The 26,172-nt window shown below is 41.5% G+C and overlaps 1 long non-coding RNA gene across 1 annotated transcript; it reads left to right on the top strand.

The window, feature by feature from the left end:
- Positions 1-730: 730 nt before the first annotated feature.
- On the top strand, positions 731-18,028 carry LOC118005411. The gene is made up of 3 exons (XR_004677823.1): positions 731-837; positions 1,094-1,224; positions 17,714-18,028. It is a non-coding gene; the product is annotated as an uncharacterized LOC118005411 (long non-coding RNA).
- Positions 18,029-26,172: the final 8,144 nt, after the last annotated feature.

Genomic DNA, 26,172 nt, shown 5'->3' with positions numbered 1-26,172 from the left:
TACTGGACCATGGGAAATATAAGAAAAGACAAATCTATAATACAGACATTGTACTACATTGTCTACATAGCTCTCGTGCCCTTCCATTCAGTTAACATGCCCATGTTAATTTGCCCTTTCATTTCAAAATGTTTGCTCCAGGAACACTTCCTTTATAATTCATCATCAAATATCCAACCACAGCAAAAGCCTATTAAATTATATTAATTTCTAATTAAATTCAAACTACAGAAATGCCAGAAGTGAAGCGCTCTGGGTTGTGGTCTTAGCTTCATCATTAATTGTGAAAGTAACTCGTAACTAGGTGAGTCACATTTCTCTGTGTCAATTTCCTCCTCCAGACAATGAGGATAATAATGCATTTCCTAAGTAATATTTGGTAAGTGATTAAAGTGATGCAAATAGTTGTGAAATATTTGGAAAAACAATGGGCTAGATGAGTCTAAGGCAGTATTACATGTAGCGTTTTTCTTATTGGCTTAATTTCTAAGCCAATAATTTGGGGAAAAAAACTTTGGAAATAACATGTAGAAGTATCCTCAAAAGAATCTTATACAGTACACACTAATTAGAGTCTTTTTTTTTTAACTATTGTCTTAAGTAAATTGCATGACCTCTTACTGAAGTAACATATTACTCCACAAACTAATGACCAAAAAAACTACACACAAACCCACAAGTTTTTCATATATCACGTGTGCCGTACTTACACAATCTTCTCAAGGGTGTCAATTCTCTTCCAAATTTCTGAGGAGCCATTCTTAAAGCTTTCTGTGCTAAAGACCACAAAGCCAAACTTCTTCATCACTCCTAGTTATAACAGCACCCTCTGCCACCGTAAGTTTATCTCCAATATCTTCCAACCGTGTTTCTTTTTAAGAAACTCAGCCTCCTGTGCTGGCAATCATGTGTGTGGAAATGACATCCAGAGCTGTATCCCAAGATTTCACTCGGCTAAAGCTTTGAAACTGAAAACGTGTGTGTGTGTGTGTGTGTGTGTGTTTCATTTTCTTCTCTCCTCATACTGCCTTAAGTTTTTGTTTCCTGAACCAGGAATGTAAGACTAAATGGTTTATCTGGGATATATTTTCAGGAAGTAAGGGACCTGGTAAGTGAGATGGAGAAGGAAAGGAAGCTGATAAAAGATGGGTGACCCCTGGGGGACAGGGCAGAACATGCCCCAAGGAGCTGGAACACGTGCTCACACTCTGCCATCAGGGAGCGGTGAGTCAATGCCATTGGCAAGAGGCTCATATTCTCAGCCTTATTTCCAGCTCTCTCTCACTCTTCTCATCTACTCTCTCATCACAGCGTATGGGTTCTTACCTCCCTACTCAATCTCAGCTCCACACTTCCTTTTTCCCTCCCGAGCCCCTTGGGCAGAGCTCTGTGCATCCTCTGAGCTGGAAGCCCTGTCTCTAGTTCCACACTGATGCCCCCTTGGCCATGCACTACTGTTCCAACACCAGGAACAGAAAGTTTTTTTTTTTCCCTCTTGCTCAAGTGGGGCACTGTTGCTAATTATATTAAAGCCAAACTATTTGGCACAATCTTTCCTTTTTACCCAACTTTAACCCAGGTAATCAAATCTACTTGATGCCTTTTGTGTGATCTGTATCATCTCCCTGGCCTCTGCCCCTTCCGGCCATACCACGCCATTCTCCCTTTGTTCTCTGTATGTTGGCCCTGTTTGTCTTCTTTTGATCCTTAAACCTATTAAAAACAATAACAACAAACCACACACACCACAGGCCCCAAATGGACTCATTTATGCTAGGCCAGATCACCAAATAGGGGCTTAATCCCTAACCTAATCATAGTTTCAACCTCCCCCATAAATGTAGTCTTAACCATTTAGTCAGGAATCTTCTGGTCAGAACCAATGCAGTAAGGTATCACATGGGCCCTCTCGCCCCTGACAAAGATGAGGTAATCCACCTAATAAGACCCCTGCCTTTCCCCTTACAGGAAGGTGACTTTGCCTGAAGCAATCTTTTTTTTTCTTTTGCTAATAACTTCCTTGTCTCACCCTCCTGCCTATAAACACTGCCCATTTCATACAGCTCTTCTGAGCATCTCTCTGCCTGCTAGATGGGATGCCACCCAACTCATGAATTATTTAATAAAGCTAATGAGATCTTCACATTTACCCAGTTGAATTGTGTTTGTGAAATTTGTCATGCCCTTCTACCTCAGGGCCTTTGCATGTGCTAGTTCCTCTTGTCTGTAATACTTTTCTCTTCTTCACTTAGTAACTCCTCCTCCTTCCTTCATTTTGAATGGCATTTAGTTAAGCTTTTTCTGATTTCCCTTTACCCAGGCTCCAATCCCTAAACCCTAAAGGTCAGTGCCCTGTTGTATCTGTTTTCTCCTTCATACCACTTCTCCTGATTATAGTTCATTAATTGATTAATTACATTTTAAATATCTGCTACTCCCAGTAGGGTGTAAAGTACATGAGAGCCTATATTGTTCACCCACGTATCCCTAACACCTAGCATGATGCTTAGCATATTGCAAGCACTCTTTATATATAAAAAAATGAATATATGCAACCTATACTTTCCAGCTCCGAAGGCTTTGCATTTCTCCTCCTGTGATATCCTTCACTCTCCTCATTTAGATGAAATAATATGGAAACAACCCTGCTCAATAAACATTGTGGATAGATCCCTGCACTAGCAATTTGAGAGGGCTCTGTGTAACTAGAAAGGTGAAGGGCAAAATCCTACAAAATCATCATCATTCCTTATCTGTAACCAAGGCATCATATTGTGTATCATTTGCAAATTAACTATAAAGAAACACTAGCGTTCTCAGGGACTTGATAGCAATGCTGGCAGTAGGACGCTCTGTAGAAAAGGAGATGATTGGGGTGCCTGGGTGGCTCAGTCGGTTAAGCGTCTGCCTTCGGCTCAGGTCATGATCTCAGGGTCCTGGGATCGAGCCCCGCATCGGGCTCCCTGCTCGGCAGGGAGCCTGCTTCTCCCTCTCCCTCTGCCTGCCTCTCTGCCTACTTGTTCTCTCTCTCTATCTCTGTCAAATAAATAAATAAAAAAAAAGAAAGAAAAGGAGATGATTCTGTGAACTTGTTAAAACTTGTGTTTACTCCCAAATTTAAAGGAAAATGCATATGGCACTAAGGGAAGTTAGACGGTAGAGCAATGACTTAATGCTTTAGAAATTTAGGGGACAGGTGTGACAGCCTATTGTGTCTCAGAATAAGTAATTTCAACAAAGACATAAAGTATACAAATGGGAAGAGAATTTGATTTTGCTAAGTTTTACTTGATAGAACTCAACACTTGAACAACTGCTGTTTGCTAGACTGTAAGAGTTTTAAAATTCTCCTTTCTCCTTAATGGGTCCCAAAGAGAAATGTATCCATTTGTTCCATCGCAAGTGTTCAAGTGCAGATTTGGGGGATAATAAAAGCTCTTGCCTTGCTATTTAATTATTCAGTTGACTGCTAGAAAGATTTAGCTACCCAAATGCGCTTGTAACTCAGAAATGATAATACATGTTTATTTTAAAAGATAGTCATGTAATTCCAAAACAAACTAGTGCCGATCTAGATTTTTATTATGGCAGTGACAATTTGACAATTATGTAAAAAGTTGTAAAAGAAAAAAATCGGCAGCCATCAATTCACTTTTTACTTAGTAGTCCTGAATATGCTTTCTGTGAAAAACATCATGCTCTTGAAACTTCTACGTTGAACACCCGGGGTGAATAATTGCATAAAAGGTGACAATGAGACACTTATAGATTTTTCTATTCAGCAATTACATTTTCAATAAGAAAAGTTTAATGTATATCTAATATTAGACCTACTTTAAAATATGTACCTATCACTAAAGGGAAAATCACATGAAAAGAAAGCACAGTATTATCAATTTCTGGTAAAACTTTAAAATATTGTCATTAATCATGGATGGAGCACTTTTCCTGTGGTAGATTCCTATTTGTTTGACACCTGGCAGGGCCTGCATCAATTTATTCACTTTCTCTGTTACACGGCATTTGGTCCCTGGGGCTATTATTTCTGAGGGAAACCAAGCAACATAATGAGAAGCCCACATGAATGATTCATACTAGAACACTCTAGAACATGCTAGTCAATGGGATATGCTGAATGTCTAATCTAACTTGATGGCTCAAGTTTCTGTGGTGCCAGGGGGAAGTGATCCATTTACCAGATCCTTGAGATTAGCTAAGCCATTTCCAGCAGCTGCAGAGCCCTAGAGTCTTCCCGTGTCTGCAGGAAATATTTGCAATGTTATCATGATGAAGCATTTCCTCAGCGCGCACACACACACATGTTGTACAATGGCTGCTTATCTTGGTACCTCCTAGGCACTTAGTAGTGTCTTTACCTTTTTTAAAAATAACCCCTTTGGAAATCGGAGGGGTGGACGAACCATGAGAGACGATGGACTCTGAAAAACAAACAGGGTTCTAGAGGGGAGGGGGGTGGGAGGATGGGTTAGCCTGGTGGTGGGTATTGAGGAGGGCACATTCTGCATGGAGCACTGGGTGTTATGCACAGACAATGAATCATGGAACACTTCATCTAAAACTAATGATGTAATGTATGGGGATTAACATAAGAATAAAGAAATAAAAAAAAAAAAGAAGAAGAAGAAGGTAGCGGGAGGGGAAGAATGAAGCGGGGGAAATCGGAGGGGTAGACGAACCATGAGAGACGATGGACTCTGAAAAACAAACTGAGGGTTCTAGAGGGGAGGGGGGTGGGAGGATGGGTTAGCCTGGTGGTGGGTATTGAGGAGGGCACATTCTGCATGGAGCACTGGGTGTTGTGCACAAACAATGAATCATGGAACACTTCATCTAAAACTAATGATGTAATGTATGGGGATTAACGTAAGAATAAAAATAAATAAATAAATAAATAAATAAATAAATAAATAAATAAATAAGAAAAAAAATAACCCCTTTATTACTCTAAGGGCAGCACATTTTATATTTACAAAAAAAATTCATAAACTCAGGCAAACAAGTAAACAAAACTTCACCTTCCCATCACCCAGAATTACCATGTCTTACATCTTAGTGCGGGTGCTTCTGGATAGTATGTTTGTATATATATTTGCATTTATACACACACCTATTTGAATGTATTTTTCTTTGCCAACATGAGATTATACTCTACATACTGTTCTAAAAATTAACATTTTTTTAATGAGTGATCTTTACCTTTCCATTTCAGTACATTTTCTTATGTCATTGAATAGCTAAACCATATTCTAATTTCCCTAATTAAGCTAAAAAAACATCTTACAACTGTTTGGTCCTATGCAGGGATCCTATCAAGAAACATTATCTGATTTTTATATCCCTTATGTCTCTTCAATCTGTTATGATCCTTTTTTTATGACGTTGGCTTGTTGAAGACACAGAGCCAGTTTTCCTGTGGAATGTCTCACCTTCTAGATGTATCTGGTTGCTTCCTTGTCGTACCATGTAACTGATTCCTATACCCCTCTATCTCTTTTGAACATGAAGTTAGATCTAAAGGAACGATGGATTCATGCTAAGGATTTTGGGCTAAAATATACCATAGGTGATTCTGTATCAAGAACTGCACTCTCCAGTATGGAGACATGGCTATTTAAATTTATGCTTAAATTCATTCATTCCAGTTCATTAAATTGGAACTGCTCGATAGCCACATGTGGCTGGTGGCTATCATTTGGACAGCACAGATATGGAACACTTCCCTCACTGCAGAAAGTTATACTGGATTGCTAGTTAGAGATTGATTCCATTTCTCCACCCTCTGAATCTGGGTGTGGCTATGTGACTTTCTCTGATGAACTGGATACTAGTGAACATGGTGCAAGCGGAGGCCTAGAAAATATGCACCCATGGGTGTCCCTGCTCTGCGGCTGAAACCTAGAGATTGTCTTGTAAAGAAGCTCAGACTAGCCTACTGGAACATGAGACCCCTCATGGAGAGTGCCCCAACTGTTCCAGCTGAGGTCCCAGACATGTGAGTAAAGCCAGCCTACGTCATCCTGGGAAAGTCTGTAGAGAAGGGCCTCAGCTATCCAGCCATCCCTGTTGACTGCCAGACATGTGAGTGAGGTCCTCGGAGATTAATCAGTGCCAGGTGAGTCACCAGCTGAACACAGAGCCCAGCCAAGTTAACCCACAGAGGAATGAAGAATCATAAACGATTACTGCTTTTAGCCACTAGACTTTTTGAATGGTTTGTTACTTGGCAATAAATAACTGATACGCAATTAGAAAGGAATCAGTATAGCGTTGCTCTGGCCCTATGCAATGTTTTGTCCTCCATCAAACACTCGCCTAACACAGAAATCTTGCTTAAATCCATACTGCCATTAGGTTTCAGGTTTTGCAAAATGATGTTTTCCACTTTTGTCATTCCTTCTACATTTATTAACTGGCATTCCTTTGTAAAGTAGAGCTCTTTATCAAATGGGCTAGTTGGTTATTCTGTCATACAGTTGTTTCCTACTGGAAAGGCCTACCAAATATTTCATTTTTCTTTTAATTACAAATCAAAAAGTAAGGAGTTGTTTAATGGCCATCTCAAATGATGCTTCTCTGGTGTTCTCTTTTTTGGGTATCTTTATGAAGTCATGAATTTAAACATGAAATATATTTTGTCTATAAGCACTGTTCTTTTTGATGTCCAAATTTTCCCAACTATGGCCACCGGGAGCCCCTTCAGACCACCTTCTATGTCATTTTGACGCAAATCTATTAATCTCGGATGTTTCCTTGCTTTCTGACAAACAAGCTATCTCAAGCTCACCCTGCCTCCTCCTGGCCCCAGACCTAGAATCAGCCATTTCTCTAAGAAACCCTGGGGATGTATTGAAGTACACAATCTGGGTGCTTAAATCGATCCAGAGATGACGTTGCTTGCAGGCCATTCCATTTATAGAGATGTAATTTGCAGTGTACAAGTGCTTCTCCCTTTCTCAGCTCCCTCATTTTATTCTTTGCTCTCAAATCTGCTCACAGCAGTTCTCACTCAGTATGCAACCCTCTCTTGTGTTTGGCCATTTGGTGGGTTTGCAGCATGCAGGACATTTCAGAATCCCCCTTCCTTCCTGTTACACCATTGTTGATTTCACTCCAGTTCTGCTACCTTTGGGTTTGGGGTTTTTCCTGTCTCCTACCACATCTGAAGATGTTGTCCACTGAGTTTTGACTTCTGTTTTCTGTGACGGTCTCCCTGCTTTTCGGAAACGAGAGTAGAAAGATTACACACTGACCCAGCTCAGGTTAATCAGAAGGTTCATCAAGGTTATTGGTCAGGGAGGGACACTGACTCAAATCTTTCTAAACAAAAACTGTTGCTGGAAGCAGTGGGCTAGAGGAGCTGAATGAATGAACACGTGGAACTGCTCATAGTATCTGGCTGTCTCATGGAGAGAATCTGGCTGTGACCAAAGCTAAGAGAGAAGAGAGAATTAAGAGGTAGAGGGAGACAGATTTCTGAGGACCTCATTCGAACGCCTGGGTCTGGCCTTACCTGGATCCAAACCAAACCTAGGTTTCTCACTAATGCAATTTTGAAAAGTCCTTTTAATTAAATGAAACAATTAAGATGAAATGCTTATCCTACTGAATGGTGTGTCCCCAGTATATGCTATCATTATTGGTTTTGAAAACTAATTTGAATTAGGTTTCTGTCATTCCAAGTATAATAATAAAAACAAAGAAAATAATACCAATGATTTTTGTGAATTGTGCTAGGCACTTTACATGTTATTTCACTAAGTCCTCACTTTAAGCCATAGATACGTTTTCTTATTCCCATTTTAAAGACTTAAAAATGAGGGTGGGGGAGGGGAAAGATGGCGGAGGAGTAGGGGACCCTATTTCAACTGGTCCCCGGAATTGAGCTGGATACCTACCAGACCACTCTGAGCACCCACGAAACCAGCCTGAGATGTAAGAAGATCTGGATCTCTACAAACAGAATATCGCAGGCGGTTGGTTTTGAGGTACGAAGCGGAGAGCCGTGATCCTGCGGGCAGATATTGGAGGATAAACGGCAGCGGGAGGGTGCCGGGCCGTGGGGATCCTACACCGCCGGTGAGCGACAGCCTCGCGTGCTGCAAACGGGGCACAGACTCGCAGACTGGTGGCGGTGGGGAAAGGACTTTAGGGCAGCCCCCGGGGTGGAGGACCAGACCGGAGGGGTGCGCGCACACGAACTGCAGCCCCGGGACAGAAACTGGAGCTAGGGTCCCGTGCACGCAAACTGCAGCCTCCTAGACGGAAACCCGGTGCTCCGGAGTCCCACCGGTGAACTGCAACCCCCGGGGGGTGGAAACCCTGAGCGGAGGAGTCTTGCACATGCCCTCGAACTGGGAGCGGCTGGCGGTTTTAGAAGCACAAACGGCAGAGACGTGCCCGGACCTGGAGGCAGGACTGGGAGCGCTGTGGGGGGCGCACAACCCAGGATGCTGCAATTTATAGCAGCACGGACAGAAACGGAGACAGTGTGGCCTGGAGAGCTCACTGAAGAACAGACTGAGGTCTCTCTGCTCTGAGGCAGAGGGTTGGAAACGGTCTCTTCTGCTCTGACTCTCGGAACAGATGCGGAAAGCCGCCAGGGAAAGGTGCCAGAGAACAAAAGCCCCCAAAACTGATTCCCGCTGAGCACATTCCCCGCCACAGGGGTGCAGGGCAACTCCGCCCAAACAGGGTTGCCTGAGTAACAGCGCGGCAGGCCCCTCCTGCAGAAGACAGGCTGGAAAAACAAGAGGCCAGCAACCCTAAGGTCCCAAGAAAACAGGTGTATCTTGCTTGGCTTCTGGTCAATAATTTCTACTCTATACATTCCCTCAAACACCCATCAACAGAATGACTAGGAGGAGGAGCCCCCAAAACAGAAAAGACTCAGAGATTATGACTTATGCTGCAGATTTACAAATGGATGCAGAAATAACCAAGATGTCGGAGCTGGAATTCAGGCTAGCAATTGTGAAGACAATGGCTAGAATGGAGAAATCAATTAATGGCAACATAGAGTCTCTAAGGGCAGAAATAAAAGGTGAATTGGCAGAACTTAAAAATGCTATCAATGAGATCCAATTCAATCTAGATAATCTAACAGCTAGGGTAACTGAGACAGAAGAGAGAATAAGTGATCTGGAAGACAGTATAATAGATAAAAAGGGAAAAAAGGAGGCCAGGGAAAAACAACTCAGAATCCATGAAAATAGAATCAGAGAAATAAGTGACACCAAGAGGCGTTCCAATGTCAGAATAATTGGAATCCTGGAGGGAGTGGAGAGAGAGAGAGGACTAGAAGATGTATTTTAGCAAATTGTAGCTGAGAACTTCCCTAATCTGGGGAATGAAACAAACATTCGAGTCCTAGAGGGAGAGAGGACCCCTCCTAAGATCAAGGAAAACAGGCCAACACCCCGGCATGTAATAGTAAAACTTGCAAATCTTAGAACCAAGGAAACCATCTTAAGGGCAGTTAGGGGGAAGAGATTCCTTACGTACAGAGGGAGGAACATCAGAATAACGTCAGACCTATCTACAGAGACCTGGCAAGCCAGAAAGGCCTGGTGAGACATATTCAGAGTACTAAATGAGAAGAACATGCAGCCAAGAATACTTTATCCGGCAAGGCTTTCATTTAGAATGGATGGAGAGATGCAGAGCTTCCACGACTGGCAGAGGTTGAAAGAATATGTGACCACTAAGCCAGCCCTGCAAGAAATATGAAGGGGGGTTCTATAAAAGGAGAAAGACCCCCAAGAGTGATCTACAACAGAAATTTACAGGGACAATCTATAAAAACAACGTCTTCACAGGCAACATGATGACAATTTATTCATATCTTTCAATAATCACTCTCAACGTGAATGGCCTAAACGCTCCCATAAAACAGCACAGGGTTGCAGATTGGATAAAGAGACAGGACCCAACCATATGCTGTCTACAAGAGACTCATTTTGAACCTAAAGATACATCCAGACTGAAAGTGAAGGGACGGAGATCCATCTTCCATGCCAGCGGACCTCAAAAGAAAGCTGGGGTAGCAATTCTTATATCAGACAAATTAGATTTTAAACTAAAGTCTGTAATAAGAGACACAGAAGGACAGTATATCATTCTTAAAGGGTCTATCCAAGAAGAAGATCTAACAATTGTAAATATCTATGCCCCCAACATGGGAGCAGCCATCTACATAAGCCAACTGTTAACCAAAATAAAGAGTCATATTGATAACAATACATTAATTGTAGGAGACCTCAATACTCCACTCTCAGCAATGGACAGATCATCTAAGCAGAAAACCAACAAGGAAACAAGAGCTTTGAATAATACATTGGACCAGATGGACCTCATAGATATTTACAGAACATTCCACCCTAAAACAACAGAATACTCATTCTTCTCGAGCGCATATGGAACTTTCTCCACAATAGACCATATACTGGGTCACAAATCAGGTCTCAACTGATACCAAAAGATTGAGATTATTCCCTGCATATTCTCAGACCACAATGCTCTAAAACTGGAACTCAATCACAAGAAAAAATTTGGCAGAAATTCAAACACTTGGAAGCTAAAGACCACTCTGCTCAAGAGTGTTTGGGTCAACCAAGAAATCAAAGAAGAACTTAAACAATTCATGGAAATCAATGAGAACGAAAACACATCGGTCCAAAACCTATGGGATACTGCAAAGGCGGTCCTAAGGGGGAAATACATAGCCATCCAAGCCTCACTCAAAAAAATAGAAAAATCCCAAATTCACCAACTAACTCTACACCTTAAAGAACTAGAGAAAAAGCAACAAACGATGCCTAAGCCATGCATTAGAAGAGAAATAATTAAAATTAGAGCAGAAATCAATGAATTAGAAACCAGAAACACAGTAGATCAGATCAATGAAACTAGAAGTTGGTTCTTTGAAAGAATTAATAAGATTGATAAACCACTGGCCAGACTTATCCAAAGAAGAGAGAAAAGACCCAAATTAATAAAATTATGAATGAAAGGGGAGAGATCACGACTAACACCAAGGAAATAGAAGCAATTATTAGAAATTATTATCAACTATATGCCAATAAACTGAGCAATCTGGATGAAATGGAGGCCTTCCTGGAAACCTATAAGCTGCCAAGACTGAAACAGGAAGAAATTGACAACCTGAATAGGCCAATAACCAGTAACGAGATTGAAGCAGTGATCAAAAACCTCCCAAAAAACAAGAGTCCAGGGCCTGATGGATTCCCTGGGGAATTCTACCAAACATTCAAAGAAGAAATAATACCTATTCTACTGAAGCTGTTTCAAAAAATAGAAACAGAAGGAAAACTTCCAAACTGATTCTATGAGGCCAGCATTACCTTAATCCCCAAACCAGGCAAAGACCCCATCAGAAAGGAGAATTTCAGACCGATATCCCTGATGAATATGGATTCCAAAATCCTCAACAAAATCCTAGCTAATAGGATCCAACAATACATTAAAAGGATCATCCACCACGACCAAGTGGGATTAATCCCCGGAATGCAAGGGTGGTTCAACATTCGCAAATCAATCAATGTGACAGAACACATTAATAAGAGGAGGAAGAAGAACCATATGGTCCTCTCAATTGATGCAGAAAAAGCATTTGACAAAATACAACATCCTTTCCTGATTAAAACTCTCCAGAGTATAGGGATAGAGGGAACATTCCTCAAGCTCATAAAATCCATCTATGAAAAACCCACAGCGAATATCATCCTCAATGGGGAAAAGCTGAGAGCCTTTCCCTTAAGATCAGGAACATGTCAAGGGTGCCCACTCTCACCACTGTTGTTCAACATAGTACTAGAAGTCCTAGCAACAGCAATCAGACAACAAAAAGAAATAAAAGGTATTCAAATTGGCAAAGAAGAAGTCAAACTCTCTCTTTTCGCAGACGACATGATACTTTATGTGGAAAACCCAAAAGACTCCACCCCCAAATTACTAGAATTCATCCAGCAATTCAGTAATGTGGCAGGATACAAAATCAATGCACAGAAATCAGTTGCTTTCTTATACACTAACAACGCAACTGTAGAAAGAGAAATTAAAGAAACGATTCCATTTACAATAGCACCAAAAACCATAAGATACCTCGGAATAAACCTAACCAAAGAGGTAAAGGATCTATACTCTAGGAACTACAAAACACTCATGAAAGAAATTGAAGAAGACACAAAAAGATGGAAAAATATTCCATGCTCATGGATCGGAAGAATAAACATTGTTAAAATGTCTATGCTACCCAGAGCAATCTATACCTTCAATGCCATCCCAATCTAAATTCCAATGACATTTTTCAAAGTGCTGGAACAAACAATCCTAAAATTTATATGGAATCAGAAAAGACCCCGAATCGCCAAGAAGATGTTGAAAAAGAAAAACAAAGCTGGGGGCATCACGTTGCCCAATTTCAAGCTATATTACAAATCAGTGATCACCAAGACAGCATGGTACTGGCACAAAAACAGACATACAGACCAATGGAACAGAACAGAGAACCTAGATATGGACCCTCAACTCTATGGTCAAATAATCTTTGACAAAGCAGGAAAAAACATGCAATGGAAAAAAGTCTCTTCAATAAATGGTGCTGGGAAAATTGGACAGCCACATGCAGAAGAATGAAACTCGACCATTCTCTAACACCACTCACAAAGATAAACTCAAAGTGGATGAAAGACCTCAATGTGAGACAGGAATCCATCAAAATCCTAGAGGAGAACATAGGCAGTAACCTCTTTGACATCGGCTACAGCAACTTCTTTCAAGATACATCTCCAAAAGCTAGTGAAACAAAAGCAAAAATGAACTTTTGGGACTTCATCAAGATAAAAAGCTTCTGCACAGCAAAGGAAACAGTCAACAAAACAAAGAGGCAACCCACAGAATGGGAGAAGATATTTGCAAATGACACTACAGATAAAGGGCTGGTATCCAAGATCTATAAAGAACTTCTCAAACTCAACACCCAAAAAACAAATAATCAAGTCAAAAAGTGGGCAGAAGCGATGAACAGACACTTCTCTGAAGAAGACATACAAATGGCTAACAGACACATGAAAAAATGTTCATCATCATTAGCCATCAGGGAAATCCAAATCAAAACCACACTGAGATACCACCTTACACCAGTTAGAATGGCCAAAATGGACAGGGAAAGAAACAACAAATGTTGGAGAGGTTGTGGAGAAAGGGGAACCCTCTTACACTGTTGGTGGGAATGCAAGCTGGTACAGCCACTTTGGAAAACAGTGTGGAGGTTCCTCAAAAATTTAAAAATAGAGCTACCCTATGACCCAGCAATTGCACTACTGGGTATTTACCCCAAATACGCAGATGTAGTGAAAAGAAGGGCCATATGCACCCCAATGTTCATAGCAGCAATGTCCGCAATAGCCAAACTGTGGAAAGAGCTGAGATGCCCTTCAACAGATGAATGGATAAAGAAGATGTGGTCCATATATATAATGGAATATTACTCAGCCATCAGAAAAGATGAATACCCAACTTTTACATCAACATCGATGGGACTGGAGGAGATTATGCTAAGTGAAATAAGTCAAGCAGAGAAAGTCAATTATCATATGGTTTCACTTATTTGTGGAACATAAGGAATAGCATGGAGGACATTAGGAGAAGGAAGGGAAAAATGGGGGGGGAATTGGAGGGAGAAATGAACCATAAGAGACTATGGACCTGAGAAACAAACAGGGTTCTAGAGGGGAGGGGGGAGGGGGGATTGGTTAGCCCAGTGATGGGTATTAAGGAGGGCACGTACTGCATGGAGCACTGGGTGTTATACGAAAACAATGGATCGTGGATCACTACATCAAAAACTAATGATGTATTGTATGGTGACTAACATAATATAATAAAATTAAAAACTACAAAAAAAAAAAAAAGACTTAAAAATGAGTTGAGGGCTCAAGAACTTTAAGGGAGCTGGTCATATAGTAAGTGGTAGATCTGGGATTTTGACCTTAGCAATTTGAGTCCAGAATCCAAGCTCCAAATGGCTTACATATTGTTTGTGATTTAGAAATAATTAAAAGTAGAGCACTTAGGAAATTAAGCAACATGCTACTGAAGAACCAAGAAGTCAAAGAAGAAATCAAAAGAGAAATAAAAAAAATACCTTGAGATAAATGAAAATGGAAATGTAATATTCCAAAATTACAGGATGCAGCAAAAGCAGATTTGAGAGGGACGTTCATAGCAATAAATGCCTATATCAAGAAACAAGAAAAGACTTGGGCCCCTGGGTGGCTTAGTCAGTAAAGTGTCTGACTCTTCATATCAGTTCAGGTCTTGACCTCACGGTTATGAGTTCAAGCCCCGCGTGGGGCTCCGTGCTGGGTGTGGAACCTACTTAAAAAAAAAAAACAAAACAAAAAACAAGAAAAGTTTCAAATAAACAACCTAAATTTACACCTCAAGGAACTAAAAAAATAAGAACAAATGAAGCCAAAAGTTAGTAGAAAAAAGGAAATAAATATTGGAGCAGAAAGAAATGAAATAGGGGTTAAACAGATAATATAAGAGATCAATGAAACTAAGAGCTGGCTCTCTGAGAGATAAAATTGACAAACCTTTAGGTAGATTGACCAAGAAAAAAAGAGAGTGGACTCTCCTTTTATAAATAAAATCAGAAATGATTTATTTATTTTGTTTCTTAAATTCCACATGAGTGAAATAATATGGTATTCATCTTTTCCTGACTTATTTCACTTAGCATAATACTCTCTAGCTCTATCCATGTCATTGCAAATGGCAGGATTTCATCTTTTTTTTATGGTTGAGTTATATATATTATATATATATAATATATATATATATTATATATATAAATTACATATTCTTTATCCATTCATCAATTGGTGGACACTTGGGCTGTTTCCATAATTTGGCTATTGTAGATAATACTGGTATAAACAACAAGGTACATGTATCCCTTCGAATTAGTATTTTTGCATTCTTTGAGTAAATACTTAGTAGTGCAATTGCTAGATTGTAGGGTAGCTCTATTTTTAACTTAGTGAGGAACCTCCATACTGTTTTCCAGGGTGGCTGCATCAGTTTGCATTCCCAACAACAGTGCAGGAGGGTTCCCCTTTCTCCACCCTTGTCAACACCTTGTGTTTCTTGTGTTGTTGATTTTAGCCATTCTGACAGATGTGAGTATGATATCGCATTGTAGTTTTGATTTGCATTTCCCTGATGATAAGTGATGTTGAGCATCTTTTCATGTGTCTGTGGGCCATCTGGATGTCTTTTTTGGAAAAGTATTCATGTCTTCTGCCTATTTTTTATTTTTCATTTTTTATTTTTTTTCTGCCTATTTTTTAATTGGATTATTCTTTTTGGGTGTGTTGAGTTTTATAAGTTCTTTACATTTTCAATACTAACCCTTTATCAGATATGTCATTTGCAAATATCTTCTCCCCTTCCATAGGGTTGCCTTGTAGTTGTGTTTATGGTTTCCGTCACTGTGCAGAAGGTTTTTATTTTGATGTAGTCCCAATAGTTTATTTTTTATTTTGTTTCCCATGCCTCAGGAGACATATCTAGAAAGAAGTTGCTATGGCCGATGTCAAAGAGGTTACTGCCTGTGTTCTCTTCTAGGGTTTTTATGGTTTCTGGTCTCACATTTAATTACCTAGGAATAAATTTAACTAAAGAGGTAAAAGACATATATTGAGAACTACGAGACATTAATGAAAGAAATTGAAGAAGACACAAATAGAAAGATATTCCATGATCATGAATCGGAAGAATTAATATTGTTAAATTGTCTATGTTACCTAAAGCAATATACAGATTCAGTGAAATTTCTATCAAAATTCCTAAGGCATTTTTCACAGAAATAGAACAAAAAATTCTAAAATATTTATGTAATCATAAAAGATCCTGAATAGCCAAAGCAATTTTGAGAGAGAAGAACAAACCTGGAGGCACCATGCTCCCTGATTTCAAACTATATTACAAAAATATGGTAATTAAAACAGTAGGGTATTGGCATAAAAATAGACATACGAGAAATGAAATGAATATAGAGCCCAGAAATAAATCCATGCATATATGATCAATGAATGTATGACAAGAGAGGCAAGAATATACACTTAGGCTAGAATAGTCTCTTCAACTAATAGTGCTGGGAAAATTGGATAGCTATATGCAAAAGAATGAAACTGGACCAATATCTTACATCATATACAAAAATTAACTCAAAATGGATTAAAGACTTGAACATAAGACCTGAAACTGTAAAACTCTTAGGTGATAAGCTCCTTGACATAGGTGTTGGTGTTAACTTTTTTGAAGCTCACACCAAAAGCAAAGTCAACAACCACAAAACTAAACAAGGGGGACTACATCAAACTGAAAAGCTTCTGCACAGCAAAGGAAACCATCAACAAAATGAAAAGGCAACCTACTAAATGAGAGAAAATATTTGCAAATCATGTATCTGATAATGTGCTAATTAATATCCAAAATATATATATAAAATCACACAACTCAATAGCGAAACAACAAACAATCTGATTAAAAACTGGGCAGGTCTAAATAGACATACTCACAAAGAAGACATACAGACAGCTGACAGGTACATGAAAAGATGCTCAACACCACTAATAGTCAGAGAAATGCAAATCAAAACCATAATGAGATATCAACTCATACCGTGAGAATGGCTATCCTCAAAAAGACAAGAAAAACCAAGTATTGGTGAGGATGTAGAGAAAAGGGAACCCTTGTGCATTGTTGGTGGGAATGTCAATGGGTGCCACCACTGTGGAAAACAGTATGGAGGTTCCTGAAAAAATTAAATACAGAACTATCATATGATGCAGCAATTCCACTTCTGGGTATTTATCTGAAGAAAATGAAAACATTAATTCAAAAGGATATATATTCATTGAGGCATTATTTACAATAGCCAAGATATGGAAACAACCTAAGTATTCAGCAATGGATGAATGGATAAAGAAGACATGGCATATATTTATACAATGGAGTATTATTCAGCCAATACAAAGAATGAAATCTTGCCATTTGCGATAACAGATGGACTTCAACAGCATGATGCCAAGTGAAATAACTCGGAGAAAGACAAATACCGCATGACCTCTCTTATATGTGGAGTCTAAAAATATATATATACAAAACATATATATATTGTAACTAAGCTCACAGTTATGGAGAACAGATTGGTGATTTCCAGAGGTGGGGGGAAGGGAGGAGAAATGAGTGAACTGTTTTCATTTTTTTTTTTTTAGTTTAAATAAACTGAATTTTAAAAAACCCAAAAAGCAAAGCAAAGACAAAAATTAAATTTATATACAGTTTTAGACACTTTCCTTTCTTCAAAATACGAATTCACATGTCTTAGATGTTCCTTGGAGTGCTAATGAAGTGATGGAGAAATGTAGAAAGTATAATACATTTTTTTTCAAAAAACAAAAAAGAGTGTAGGCACAGAACTGAAAGCAGCCAGAAAATCACCTGTAACATTGGGCTTAGTCAAGAAATATGCCTGTGTGTTTGGAATCTAAGCTTCGTTAATGGCTCACGAAGTTACGAGCTGTTCTGACCTTCTCCCAATAGTGCACCAGAATGACTTCACACCAGATTTTATAACCGAATGCCCAATTTCACTTTGCAGGACTCTTCCTGTTGATTCCTTTGAAAACTGCCAGTAGAAACAATTAGCAGAGGAGCTGAAAAATTGGACCTGGTGGGATAAGGAAGACCAGACTCCAGGACAATTCCTTGTTTGTTGAGGGGAACCGCTGTTCAGCTTTCTCTGGCTCCCGAAGCAATGGAATTTCCTCCTCACCGATGCCTATGAACAGCATGTTTCAAAATATGAATTCCTTCCCATTTAATGAAAATGATTCCATTAAGTGTTATAAATTGAATTCAATTACTATCCATTTTTCTTTTTAAATATGCTTAATAATAAATAAGTTTAACCAAAGTGATGTTATCCTTGTAGGTTCATTCCTCCCCCCCCCCCGCCATTTCTTTTATAGCACCTTTGTCATGATGATCTCATTAAGAAGCATTAATGCTTTTCAAAATCCTTGCTAAAAAAAGAAAAAGAAAGAAAGAAAATACTCTATCCTATCAACAACTAATTGGAACTTCTCTGGGGAAAGGTATTTTTTTTTTTTTTTTTTTTTACAAAAAGTATAAGTATGTTGCTTTGAATGTCTAATGATAATTCTCTTTAGTTTACAGCCAACTGGCCTCTGGGAAATCACTCATGGAGACATCAAAAACGCAGTGAGATTCTGATTTACTTCTAACATTTTCAGCTAGTATGCAGTAATTCTATGGATTAGGTGTTATTGTTACCCACTTTACAAATAAAGAATCACAGGCTTAGAGAGGTGAAGTAAGCTGACAGGCACACAGCTAGTAAATGAAAGAATGTAAAACCTGGATGATGCCAACAAGTAGACGTGGAACTTCTACTTTTTCTTTTCTAACGAGAATTTACTAAAGACTTGGAAATCACAGAGATACTCCACAGAGGATAACTCACATCTGCTCCAAGATTTGTTACTTCCAGAGCCTGTGGTCCTGAATTAATCCTCAGGGATTTTAACGGCTTCCTAGGAGACCCCCACAGGTCAGGAATCAACTGAAGCCACCTGACAAGTGAAGGTCTCCCTTAAAGGGGAGAAAAGGATGCTTGAGCCTACTATAGTTCCCAGGGTGCCTGTTAGGTTCCCAGGATGATTGACAGTGGTAACATCCATCTGTTTGAAAGGAAGCCCACCACAACTCACACGTACCCTGCTCCACACACTCTATGGTCCTACTCACATGGCCAAGACAAAACCACTGAAGTGGACTGGTCTAGGTTCTCCAGCTAAGGTTGCTCACTCTGTGTGTGAAACCATCATCCAGTGGGTAGCTCTCTACTAAGCCCAATCCATATTTTCTCCTAAGCTGATGTGAAGGAAACTTGTCTTGGCCAACACTCACAATCTTTCTGAGGATCATATAAATAGCTCAGATAAGTTTTTTCAATCTAGCTTTAGGAAGAAAGGAATTCTCTCACACAGCTCTGATGTGGTCTCACTTTACAAGACTCAACGGAACACAGACAGGCTAGATAGTTTGCCTTTGGGTCACTCCCCAGACTTAGGGATGGGCTCACTAGTCTTGACTAGCACTGCCCACCACAGGGGACCTCCTAGAACAAAGGGGGCTTTGTTCCCAAGAAAATCTCTACCTTAGACATCATTCATTGGAAATCTTAAAAGTTACAGTTTCTAACTTTGAAACAAACAGGCAAAAAGGATTAACTTCTGCCTGCTCCCAGAATCCCATTCCATATGGAACACAGCTACACAGATGTTTGGAGCCAAGCAAGGCAAAATGGAAAAACCCCAAAGGCTGTTTGTGCCACACGTGGACCATCTTATAGAAATGGAAAGTTGATTCCAAATACCTGGGATTTCATGTTGGGGTTCACAAGTACCTGAGGTTCCAGTGAATTTTCAGTTCCCATCCAGATTAGGCGTTGGGCATTACAGACGCCCACGTGGATGGCTTCCACATTCCAGAAGTGGTCAGGAGTCCCATGGCTAAAAGTAGCTGCCCTGACCTTCTATGGCACTTTGACTGCCAAAGGTCACAGCCCACCTTCTATCTCGTCCTTATTTTGGGGATAGTACAACATAGAGGGAAGAACAAGGCTTTGGTTTCTCAGAAATTGGGAAAGGAACCCCCATTCTGCTTCTTACCAGCTATGCGATCTTGAGCAACTAGCTTTAACATACAGATCCTTCGTTGCTTCATCGATTACCTACATTTTATGGCGATGGTAAAGAGTATTTAACACACGTCTGGCACAAAGTAGGTGCCTAAGAAATAGGAGCTCCTGGGGCACCTGGGTGGCTCAGTCGTTAAGCGTCTGCCTTCGGCTCAGGTCATGATCTGAGGGGCCTGGGATCAAGCCCCGCATCGGGCTCCCTGCTCCGCGGGAGGCCTGCTTCTCCCTCTCCCACTCCCCCTGCTTGTGTTCCCTCTCTCGCTACATTTCTGTCAAATAAATAAATAAAATCTTAAAAAAAATAAAAAAGAAATAGGAGCTCCTGTATTTTCAACTCAGCTCTTTGAGAGCAAGATTCATGTTTGTTTTATCCACCCCTTTACCCAACCATCAATGGTCATGAACCTACCACGTGTCTCCTTGTACTTGATACATTTCCAGGTTCAGTAAATATTTGCTGAATGATGAATGCCTGAATAAATGAGTGAATGTGCCTACAATGCCTACAGGAATACATTTAAGCCAATCATCACAGACTTTGAGTAATGAAGAGCAGCATCTGCCAGCAGATAACATTACCAGAAATAATAAGGAAGCATGAGGAATTTGTGAAACACCAATGCACTGGTCCCTTGAACAGCGGGCAGACAGCCACTCAGGGTATAGCATGGGCCTTGTCCATACCTCAGCCTGGGACAGTGATGAAGGTAGACTTGGAGGGGAACATTGCATCAACAACTAACCAAGCAGCATCCAGGAACGGTCCACAGGGTGCCAGACCCCAGGCTGAGGGCTAGGAAACAGCCAAAAAACAGAATTCCTGCTCTTGAAAGCTCACAGCCTGCTGGAGAAGGCAGGTGAAGAGAGAATCTTTGTTGTGGGGTAAGCAGGACAGATACACATGGTATGATTTGGGAGTATGGAAGACTCCCCTTGCCCAACAGTCTCTCCTTATCTGGCTAGCAGGCCTGGAATTCCCATTTCTCAGACTCTGGAACTGGATCAAACTGTATCTGATTCCTTCCTACAGCAGTCCTTGGCTCCTTCACAGCCCAAGTCCTTGATCCTTATTTTAGAGTGGTCACTTCTCATTCAATTTTCAGATTAATCCTGAATGAAAAGAATTCCTTCAAATCAACACCTGTGGTTCAACAGTCATTATTCCTTTAGTTATGGAAATGGCCACTGAAAGTCTGTGATGTGCTAGACATTGAGGACAGGCAGAGCCCAAGGCAGATGCAAGATACGCTTGTCAGGGCCCATGGTCTGGTGCGCAATACCTTTGACAACTATGAGGAAGAAGAACCGGGGGCTCGGGAATTATACAGCAACGGGACTAAACCTAACTGAAGTGTAGATGTGAGCTGAAACCAGATGGATAGATAAGGGTACTGGGAGAAGAGGAAGGCTTCATGGTTAGAATGGTGGGATATGGGATCTGATGGCCCAGGTTCAAGTCCTAGGCAAAGTCATCAACCCATCTCAGCCTCAGTTTCCACATTTTGAGAATGCAAATAGGAATAATAACAATTCTTACCTCTTAAGTTACCGTCTGCAAAGGTAAAGATTAAATAGGAGAGGAAAGGCGCCTGGGTGGCGCAGTCAGTTAAGCGTCGGACTCTTGGTTTAAGCTCAAGTCATGATCTCAAGGTTGTGAGGTCGAGCCCCACATTGAGCCTTAGTGTTGGGCTCCATGCTCAGTGCGGAGTCTGCTTGAGATTCTCTCTCCCTCTGCCCCTCCCCCCACTCACACTCTCTAAAATAAATAAACAAGTAAAATCTTTAAAAAAAATAAATAGGTGATATATACATATATGCATATGAAGACACTAATGTATATTCATATCTAGATCCTGTATTTATATACGTTCCTATATACATAAGCTCATTATCACAGTATCTGACATATAAGAAGGCTTCACCAGAAAACTAATTTTTAAGGATGAAAGAAAGTCAGTGTTCTCAATATTGAAGGACTAGCAAGTGTGACAGCTGGAGATAAGGAAGAGAAAAAAATGCAGCTGAGGGATTTGTAGGAAGTTTATTATAGCTAGGTTCTGCATGAGAAGTAGGGCGTCTGACCCTGAGGAGGGCCCTTCTTCTAATTGCTGGGTTTCTGACTTATACAAAAATGTCCAACCCTATGACTGATCCCACAGACAGACATCCCTCTGAGTGTTCACAGATTTTATTGTAGTAATCTCTGAGTACCCCAGATCTGTCTCAGGTCTACTGTGTGTGAGTTAGAACGCATTTGGCTGAAAGTGGCAGAAACTGACTTAACCGGAAAAAAAAAAAAAAAGGAAGCATAGAAATGATGGTTGGTGCACACAGCTGAGAGGTCCAGGCACAGCGATGGCTGCATCCAGGTATTCGTAGTTGCTGGTAATCTTTCCATTCTCCTTGTTCTGCTTTCCATTATGCTGGCTTCATCCTAAGCCATACCTTTCTCTGTGGCAACAACATGACCATTAGCAGCAACTCGGTGTTTACACTTCATATGGCTGGAAACCCGATCAGAAAGAAGGTTCCTCTCTCCCCAGAATCCCAGAGGTGACTCTCATTGGACCAACTTGGGTCACTCTAGCTAGTGGAGGGGCAAATGCTGATTGGTGAAGCCTGGGTCACACGAGCACCCTCAGAGCCAAAGGTCAAGCTGCGCAGGAACCATAAGAGTGGGGTAGTGGGAGGAGAGATCATTCCTGGGCCAGACATTTGCCTACGGGCTGTCAGATCTCTGCTCAGCAGCACAGAGAACTCTGTTTGATGGCCTTGCTGGTGCTTGGGTGGATTCTGACTGGAGGCCCTGACAGAAGATGAGAGGAGAGGAAGAGACCAGAAGCCAAGGTATTTATCTACCTTGCCCTCTGCTTCAGGGGGTGTCACAGACAATGGCTGTGTCTCCCCACGGAGCCCCTCCCTTCAGGGTCAGCTCCAGCTGGGCAGACCCACCATAGGTCTAGCTTCCACCAGATGGCCCTGGACTCGGCCTCCTCCCTCGGGCTCCCACCCTATGTGTCAGGGGAACAGAGATCCTACTGTTGCTAACCCCCTGGGCAGCCCTACCATCCGTTTGGCCTTCCATCCCTGCCACCAACTGCAGAACTAGTTCCCAGAATACAGTTCACTCTATTTGACATACCTGGAACGGTATCTATGTTGCCAGCTAGATCCTGACTCATCCAGTTCCCTACAGAGGAAAATCCAGGAGAGGGTAAGTATGTCTGGCAGGCAAAATCAACAGCTGTCCATGACAGATTACATTCTGTCTAGTTCCTGTGAGTTCCTCTGCCAGGGAATGAAACTGTGCCCCTAATCACAGCCTGGCCCTGCCTTACTGCAACTGGCTAACACAGCCCTGGGGTGCCGTTCCCCAAGAGGCCTGCAGTACCAGAAGTAGTAGTGGTAACAAGCAGTTACGAGTCCTATCCTGGGCCAGGCACTGTTCTAAATGCTCCCTGTTAGCTCAGTGCGTACGGACGATGACGCTGGGAAGCAGTAACACCACACTTCCGTCTGACACGTGAGGAAGCCAAGGTTCAAAGAAGGTAAATTCCCCCGAGTCGAAGGGCTGGTAAAAAGTCAAGCGGAGATTTGAACTTGGCATTCTGGCTTCAGAACCCACCCCTTAACCGCGACACTCGGCTGTCTCCAGGCCAGGGAGGGGTCAGCCAAGGTCTGGAAAAATTCCACTTTGAGCCTCATTCGTGGCGATCCCTCTATTTGGAGGTGCTGGGCACACCCGAACTGGAGTAGGCAGTGCCCAGTCTCCACTGGGAGAGCTACGTACAGGACGGTCAGTAGTAGGCAGAGATGCCCTGATATTTTGTCCGGGGTTCTCCCCCCAGACCAGCTGTCTATCTGTGGCACATAGCTTGACTACCCCTAACGAACTCCAGGTTAGAAAAGGGGATTAAAGCTCTATCGGCAAAAACCATTTGTGGCACAAAACAATTACCACGATCACAAGAAATGTGGGGGATAATTCTGTGAAAATTTCACAAAAGCCATGCCAAACCCTCGCTCAGCATTCCAGTTAGAATCTGAACGAAATGAGGGAATAATCACGGGGCTACGATGATGCCTAATTAAAGCTAAATTTAGCCCACCCTGGTTTTTCAGAGTTGTCATGAAATCTGTTTCAACTCACACAATAATAACGGCAAACCCAGATAATGAGGAAAGGGATTTAATTCGAAAGGTGGAATGTCATCGATATAATAATTAAGATAAACACACACACACACACAGGGGCCCAAATGAAACGGGCATTTGGTTGACATTTTCAGTGATTTTGCGGTGACTTCCTGGCTTTCTAATTTAAAAATTAAAGAAAAGGAAAGAAAAGCAAACAGGAAGAAGATCAAGCAAGATGTTGATTTTCTTGCCATTTCCCCAGGGGCACTAAAGTGAACCTGCTGTCTCCACACAACACGGTGGGAGAGAGGGTGGAGGACCAGGCCTTTAATTTCAGGCAGGGCGGATTCGGGCTCTGTGCTTCCTGACAACCACGGGGGGCAGGGAGCGACACCACAGGCTGGCTCCGAATTAAACAGTGAGGACAGGGGAGTGAGACTGCTCAGAGGGCTGGGGATGCCTCGCCAAGTGAGCCCTTCAGACTTGAGCTGCCTTTCCCCTACAAGGCTTGGCCTCCTCTTCAATGAATACGTGTCACGGAGAAATAACCAAGAAAAGTCTGTGAAGCTTGTGGTCTCATGAAGTGGAAGCCGAGAGGGGACAAGCTGAGGGAGGAGGAAACGGCTGATAAAGGAGGCTCTTCTTCCCAGCCAAAGCTCTGGCAGCTCTTCTTCCCACCCACACCTCCACACACACAGGCACCCCCAATAACAAGAAGGCCTCCGGCCTCAGCTCATCCTCTGCCTTTTCTCAGCTCATCCTCTGCCTTTTCTCAGCTCATCCTCTGCCTTTTCTCAGCCCCGGCGGGTGGGAAACGGAGGTAAAAATCTGAAGGTTGATGATGTGGATACGGCCCTGCTCTCTAACTGCAGAGAGAACCAAGTGAGGATCCAGTAGCTGCATGTCTCTTAGAATGCCCCAATACTCCATGTAGTCTCTCCCAGGAACTGGACGCTTGAATTGTCTTACTTCCTCTGCAATGCAATACTATAAAAGTAGCTATCATGACCCCCATTTTACAGATTAGGAAACCAAGACTCGGAGAAGTTGAGTAACTTGCTCCAAATCACAGAAGAATAAGTAGCACGTTTGGGATTCAATCCACCAACTGTCAGACCACAGTACAAGACTGCCTCCTAGCTACCTCATTCAGCTAAGTGTCCAAACGTCTCCATGAGCTGTCTACCTTAATTTACAAGACGTCTATTGTGAAGGTTTTTTAAATATGGCTTTATAATATGAAAACTGTTACATTTCAGCTTTAAAGATTTTTTTTTTTTTTATTTGAGAGAGAGAATGAGATAGAGAGCATGAGAGGAGGGAATTTCAGAGAGAGAAGCAGACTCCCCGCCGAGCAGGGAGCCTGATGCGGGACTCGATCCTGGGACTCCAGGATCATGACCTGAGCCAAAGGCAGTCGCTTAACCAACTGAGCCACCCAGGCACCCACATTTCAGCTTTAAAAAAAAGTCCAAGTAATGGATAAAAGAGATAGCCTCAACCAGCCCAGACACTCAGCACTCACTTATTCAAAAAGTAACATAAATGAGAATGTGATTCTGGGGGGTAATAATGCCACATGCTAACTAAATTCAAGTTTTTAAAAATATTTCTGAGAATTAGATTCAATAAGAAAAGAAATGAACTTAGCATGTATATGGGTGTCTATGTTTATAACCAACTTTAATATTAAGATAAGAATATTCACAGTCTTTGCCCTTGCCTGACCTCTAAAAAGAGTCTGGTCCGCTAATTCTGTGGCCCTCTTTCTCCCTCTGTCCAGGCTCTGTGGTGCTGGTTCTCCAAGTGTGGGCCACGGAGGAAATCTTTGTGGGCAAAGGAGGGGTGACAAATGCATCAAATAATAAATCCCTTCTTCATATCTTTATGTGACGATCTGACTGAGGCAATTTAAGTAACTTAAAAAGGTACTTCTCAGAAAATAATGCAGAGCCCAGGCAAGATATTGCTAAATACCAGAGAGACAAAATGATCTTATCCCTTTAATACCGTGGGAGACAGCATTTTTGCAAAGCGAATGCACCCATCTCTCTCTTCCCAAATGCTGCTCGTTGTGTCATAGGACTCTGAGAGTCCCCCGATGGAGGCATGGATCTAAGATTCCTCCCATTGAGTTCGGGCAGGCTTGTGATCACAGTGGAGGCGACACTACGTGACTTCTGCTGCGTGGCCCTAAA

Source organism: Mirounga leonina, unplaced genomic scaffold, assembly GCF_011800145.1.
Source record: "Mirounga leonina isolate KUSES-001 unplaced genomic scaffold, KU_Mleo_1.0 Mir_94, whole genome shotgun sequence".
Classification (NCBI taxonomy): Eukaryota; Metazoa; Chordata; class Mammalia; order Carnivora; family Phocidae; genus Mirounga; species Mirounga leonina.
Note: the sequence above shows the minus strand (reverse complement) of the source record. Positions and strands in the feature narration are given on the sequence as shown.